The following is a 6,597-nucleotide window of genomic DNA, read 5'->3' on the forward strand; positions in this document are numbered from 1 at the left end:
AGGGACTCCTGGTTTGCAGTTTCTTATGTAAGGAGCTTGGATGTCACCACTCCATCTTAACAAGTGAAAAACTGAAGACACTGAAACATCAACAACTCTTCTTAGATCCTTCAGAGAAGTGAGTTTCCAGGACAGACCACCACCCCAAAATTAGAGACACAGGTATTTTCAGAGAATTACAAAGTATCAGATCAGAAATGCACAAGCAGAAATCTAATCAGGAAGGAGATTGATTTTATTAGATACTACTCTACATGGTTTGCATTTTTAGTACATATTATTTTAATTATTAATTAATCAATATTTTAATTCCAATATAGTTAACATATAGTATTATACTAGTTTCAGGTGTAAAGTATACTGATTGAACGACTTTATACATTTCTCAGGGCTCATCATGGTAAGTGTATTCTTAAGCCCCTTCACCTGTTTCACCCAACCCCCCCACCCACCTCCCTTCTGGTAACCATCAGTGTGTTCTCTATAGTTAAGAAGCTGGGGTTTTTGTTTTGTTTTGTTTTGTTTTTTGGTTCGTTTTGGTTTGCCTCATTTTTCCTTTGTTCGTTTGTTTCTTAAACTCCACATACGAGTGAAATTATATATGAGGGTATTTGTCCTTCTCTGACTTACTTCACTTACCACTCTACCCTGTTCATCTATGTTGGTGCATAAGGCAATATTTCATTCTTTTTTATGGCTGAATAATATTGCATTATCTCTCTCTCTCTCTCTCTCTTTATCCATTCATCTATCCATAGACACCTGGGTGGCTTCCACGGTTTGGCTATTGTAAATAATGTTGCAAAATACACAGGTGTGCATATAGCCCTTCGAGGTTAGTGTGTTTGTGGTTTTCTTGGGTAAATACCCAGTAGTGTGATTACTGAACAGAGGCACAGTCCTATTTTTAGTTTTTACGGATCCTCTATACTGTTTTCCACAGTAGCTGCACCAGTTTGCATTCCTACCAATAGTACATAAGTATTCCTTTTTCTCCATAGCCTTACCAACACTTGTTGTTTCTTGTGTATTTGAGTTTAGCCATTCTGAGAGATGTGAGGTGGTATCTCTTTGTGGTTTTTGATTTGCATTTCCCTGACAACTGTGCCACTGAGCATCTTTTCATGTGTCTGTTGCCCATCTGCATGTCTTCTTTGGAGAAATGTCTGCTCATGTCTTCTGCCCATTTTTAATTGGATTATCGTTCATTTTCCAGTATTGACTTGTATAAGTTCTTTATGTATTTTGTATACTAACCGTTTATTGAATATGTCATTTGAAAATATATTCTCCCATTCAATAGGTTGTGTTTTAGTTTTGTTAACTATTTCCTTAGCTATGTAGAAGCTTTTTTTTTTTTTTTTTTTAATGTAGCCTCAATAGTTTATTTTTGCTTTTGTTTCCCTTGCCTCAGGAGACCTACCTAGAAAAACGTTACTATGGCCAATGTCTGTGCTGTCTTCTAGGATTTTTATTGTTTCAGGTTTCACATTTAGGTCCTTAATCCCTTTTGAGTTTATTTCTGTGTATGATGTAGAAAGTGGTCCAGCTTCATTCTTTTGCATGTAGCTGTCCAGTTTCCCTAACACCATTTGTTAAAGAGATTTTCCCCCATATTCTTGCCTTCTTTGTTGAAGATTAGTTAACCATATAATCATGGGTTTATTTCTGGGCTCTCTATTCTGTTCTATTGATCTAAGTGTCTATTTTTGTGCCAGTCCCATACTGTTTTGATTACTACAGTTTTGTAGTATAATATGAAATTTGGGGTGGGATATCCTCTAGTTTTGTTCTTCCTTTTCAAGATTGCTTTAGCTATTTAGGGTCTTTTGTGGTTCCATATAAATTTTAGGATTGTTCTAGTTCTTTCAAAAATGCTATTGGTAGCTCGATGGGCATTGCATTTAAATCTGTAGATTGCTTTGGGTAATATGGACATTTTAAAAATTTGTTCTTCCAATCCATGAGAATGAAATATCTTTCCATTTGTTTGTGTCATCTTCAGTTTCTTTCACCAATATTTTATACTTTTCAGAGTATAGGTCTTTCACCTCTTTGGTTAAATCTATTCCTAGGTATTTTTTTTCATTCCTAGGTATTGTATTATTTTTGGTACAATTGTAAATGGGATTTTTTCTTAACTTCTTTTTCTGCTACTTTATTATTAATGTATAGAAATGCAACAGATTTCTGTATATTGATTTTGTATCCTGCAACCTTACTGAACTTACTGAATTCATTTATCAGGTCTTGTAATTTTCTTGGTGGGGTATTTAGAGTTTTCTATATATAGTATCATGTCATCTGTAAATAGTAAAAGCTTTACTTCTTCTTTACCAATCTAGATGCCTTTTATTTTTTTCTCTTGTCTGATTGCTGTGGCCAGGACTTCCAGTACTATGTTGAATAAAAGTGGTGAGAATGGATATCCTTGTCTTGTTTCTGATCTTGGGGGGAAAATCTCTCAGTTCTTCACCAATGAGTATGATGTTAGCTGTGGGTTTTTCATATATGGCCTTTATTATGCAGAGGTTTGTTCCTCCTAACCTACTTTGTTGAGGGTTTTTTTTTTTTTTTAACATGAATAGATGTTATACTTTGTCAAATGATTTTTCTGCATCTGTGGAAATGATCATATGTTTTTTTCTCTTTTCTCTTGTTGATGTGATGTATCATGTTGATTAATTTGTGAATACTGAGCCACACTTGCATCTCAGGAATAAATCCCACTAGACCGTGGTGAATGATTATTTTAATGTATTGTTGGATTCCATTTGCTAATATTTTTCTGAGGCTTTTTGCATCTATGTTCATCAGAGATATTGGGCTGGAGTGTCTTTATTTTGTTTTGGTATCAGGGTCATGCTGGCCTCATAGAATGAATTTGGAAGCTTTCCTTCCTTTTCTATTTTTTTTAAAAAAAAATGGTTTGAGAAGAACAGGTATTAGCTCCTCTTTAAATGTTTTGCGGGATTCATCTGTGAAGCCATCTGCTCCTGGACTTTTGATTGTTGGGAACTTTTTGATTACTGATTCAATTTTATTGCTGGTAATCAGTCTATTCCAATTTTCTGTGTCTTCCTGATTCAGTCTTGGGAGTTTATATATTTCTAGGAATTTATCCATTTCTTCCAGGTTGTCCAATTTGTTGGCATATGATTTTTTATAATATTCTCTTATAATCCTTTGTATTTCTGTGATGTCAGTTGTTGTTTCTCCTCTTTCATCTCTGATTTTGTTTGAGTCCTCTCTCTCTCTCTCTTTTTCTTTGGGTAAGTCTGGCTGAAAGTTTATCAATTTTGTTGATCTTTTCAAAGAACCAGCTCCTAGTTTCACTGATCTGTTCTATTGTGTTTTTTCTTTTTTAGCTTTATTGCATTTATTTCTGCTCTAATCTTTATTATATCCTTCTTTCTACTGGTTTGGGTTTTGTTTGTTGTTCTTTTTCTAACTCCTTCTGGTTTAAGATTATGTTGTTTATTTGAGATTTTTCTTGCTTCTTGAGATAGGCACCCTTCTGTTGTGACGGAGCTGCTTTTACCTTCACTTCAGTTGTCTGCAATGGTCTTTCTTTGCCTGTTGTGGGCATGGTTTTGTCCTTATGTTGTTAGTGGGCCAATCTGGTGCCACACTGGGCTTGAGTTGAGTCAGGCCAGGCATTTGCCAGAGATGCAGTAGCACCAAACTGCAGGTGCTTTCCCTGTGTTGTGCCCTGAGAAGCTTCCATTGGTCAGTGCAGCCTGCGGTCAGACCAGCTGTCTGTTCTGTACCCACTACTGGGGCTACAATCAGAGTGGTGCTCCCTGTCAGGGCTGCTTACACACTGCCTGGCTTGTGGCATCAATTTGGATGGGCTCTGGTCAAGAGCATATTGGAGGGGGTAGGACTACAAGAGAACATGTGGGTGGGGCGCACAGTTAGCAAATTAGGCACGGCACTAGTTCCTACAGGTGTCTGTGTGTCTAGGCTGGGGGAGAGGGGAGAGAAATGGTGCCTGTCAACGCCTTTGTTCTTGGAGAAGTCTCCCAATGATCCCTGGTCACCTACCATAGGCTCTGAGATTAGTTAACAAATCATCCTCAGGTGTTTTTCAAACTGTTGCTTCTGTACTGTATCTCTGTGGGGCTATTTGTTATCTCTTTAAGCATAGGGACTTCACCCTCTTGGCTGTCCCAGAACCAAGCTCACTGATTTTTAAAGTTCCAGGTGTGAAGCCCAGCTGATTGTAATAATTCCAGAAATTAGGGGTGCCTGGGTGGCTCAGTCAGTTAAGCAACTGACTCTTCATTTCAGCTCTGGTCGTGATCTCAGAGTCTTGGGATCAAGCCCTGTATTGGGTGGGCTCCATACTCAGCAGGGAGTCTGTTTGAGGATTCTCTCTGTCCTTGTCCCTCTGCCCCTGCCTGTGCTTGCTTGCTCTCTCTAAAATAAATAAATAAATCTTAAAAAATAAAAAAGAATTCAAGAAATTAGGACCCTCTTCTTTTCAAAGCCAATGTCATGGGGATTTGTCCTCTCTGTGGTGGTTCCCTATGCCTGGGGTCCTGATGCAAGGGTCCTTTTCTCTCCGCATGCTGTGCCCACAGTGTCACTCCCTTCCACAGACAGTACTGCTGGTTTTTTTAGCTCACAACTTTCTCTGCTCTTCCTACTCTCTTCAAGGTGGCCTCCTCTCTACATTTAGCTGTGGAGAGTCTGTTCTGCCAGTCTTCATTTCACCATCTGGGTTATTTACACAATATGGATGTTGTCTAGTTGCATCCCTGGGTTGAGTTGAGTTTAGGGTCCTCCTACTCCACCATCTTCCCCTGAAGTTCTGAATGCTCTTTTAATATATATATATATATATATATATTTTTTTTTTTTTAAATTAGCTACCTAACATGATATAGTTTTTTGGGGGGGTGCTGAGTACAGCATACTTTATTGATGATACATGACAAGGTGGGGCTCCTCAAACTCCTCCCCTTCTTCAGGGTGTCTGGGATGAAATCTGTGGAGGTCAGGAGATTCTCAGTGTGTTGGGGAATTAGTTGGGGCAAGGACTCCCCAGCAACTGAGGGTCTCTCTCTTCTTGATTTTGCTGTGGCTGGTGGTCCAGGGGGCTCGTACTCCTTGGAGGCCACATGGACTGTAAGGTCCACCATCTGGTTGCTGTAGCCAAATTCATTGTGATACCAGGAAATTCATTTGACAATGTGGTCATTGAGAGCAATGCCAGCCCCAGCATCGAAGGTGGAAGTGTGGGTGTCACTGTTAAAGTCACAGGAGACAACCTGGTCCTCAGTGTAGCTCAGGATTCCCTTGAGGGGACCCTCTGATGCTTGCTTCACCACCTTCTTGATGTCATCATATTTGACAGCTTTCTCCAGGCAGCAGGTCAGATCTATAACTGACATATTAGGGGTAAGGACATGGAAGGCCATGCCAGTGAGCTTCCCATTCAGCTCAGGGATAACCTTGCCTACAGCCTTGGCAGTGCCAGTACAGAAGCAAGGATGATGCTCTGGGCAGCCCCTTAGCCATCATGTCAAGGCCCCTCACATAGGAGCCGTCCATGGTGTTCTGGGTGTTGCTGATGGCATGGACTGTGGTCATGAGTCCCTCCACAATGCTGAAGTTGTCGTGGATGACCTTGGTCAGAGGTGCCAAGCAGTTCATGGTGCAGGATAGATTGCTGACAATCTTGAGGGAGTTGTCATACTTGTCATGGTTCGTGACCATTACAAACATGGGGGCATCAGCAGAAGGGGCAGAGATGATGACCCTCTTGGCCCCACACTTCAAGTGAGCCCCAGCCTTCTCCACAGTAATGAAGACCCCAGTGGACTCCACAACATACTCAGCAGCAGCATCACCCCATTTGATGTTGAGGGGATCTCGCTTCTAGAAGATGGAAATGGGCTTTCCATTGATGACAAGTTTCCTGTTCTCAGCCTTGACTGTGCCATGGAATTTGCCATGGGTGGAATCATACTGGAACATGTAAACCATGTAGTTGAGGTTAATGAAGGGGTCAATGATGGCGACGATATTGACTTTGCCAGAGTTCGAACAGCCCTGGTGACTAGGCACACAATACGGCCAAATCTATTTACTCCGACCTTCACCATCGTGTCTCAGGGATGCAGCTGGCACTGCACCAGAAGTTGCAGCTGTCTGTCAAATGGGGAGGAGTGAAGAGCCCTAACATGATTTTTAAAGTTAAATAAAATATGCAGAGCCCTCTGCTACAGCACCAAGTCAAATCTCTTTCTCTCTAGCAACAGTTGAAGTAGTTCAAGAATTGTTTTGTTTAAGCTGCAAAACTCTAGTTTTCTCATCTGTACCCTCCCGTTATTTCCCTCTAGATGCACAAAATGTCAATGTTCCTTCAAAGAGTGCATTGAGGATTGGATGTAGTGATCTGGATAGGATTGTTCTACTGTGCCAAGGACACCAAACATCCTCCTCTGTGGATGTGGAGACCACAGATCAATTCAGCAGCCCAATTGAGGGCAATTTGTGAATCTCTTATGATTTGGCAATTCCATTTCTATTGAATTGTTCTTTACAGCCACTTTGCACATGATTCACAGGAAGCCTGTTTTCAACTTA

At 40.4% G+C, this 6,597-nt stretch overlaps 1 pseudogene; it reads right to left on the bottom strand.

The window, feature by feature from the left end:
- Positions 1-5,186: 5,186 nt before the first annotated feature.
- On the bottom strand, positions 5,187-6,113 carry LOC113251450 (glyceraldehyde-3-phosphate dehydrogenase-like; annotated as a pseudogene).
- Positions 6,114-6,597: the final 484 nt, after the last annotated feature.

The sequence above is a fragment of the Ursus arctos genome, unplaced genomic scaffold (genome assembly GCF_023065955.2).
Source record: "Ursus arctos isolate Adak ecotype North America unplaced genomic scaffold, UrsArc2.0 scaffold_10, whole genome shotgun sequence".
Classification (NCBI taxonomy): Eukaryota; Metazoa; Chordata; class Mammalia; order Carnivora; family Ursidae; genus Ursus; species Ursus arctos.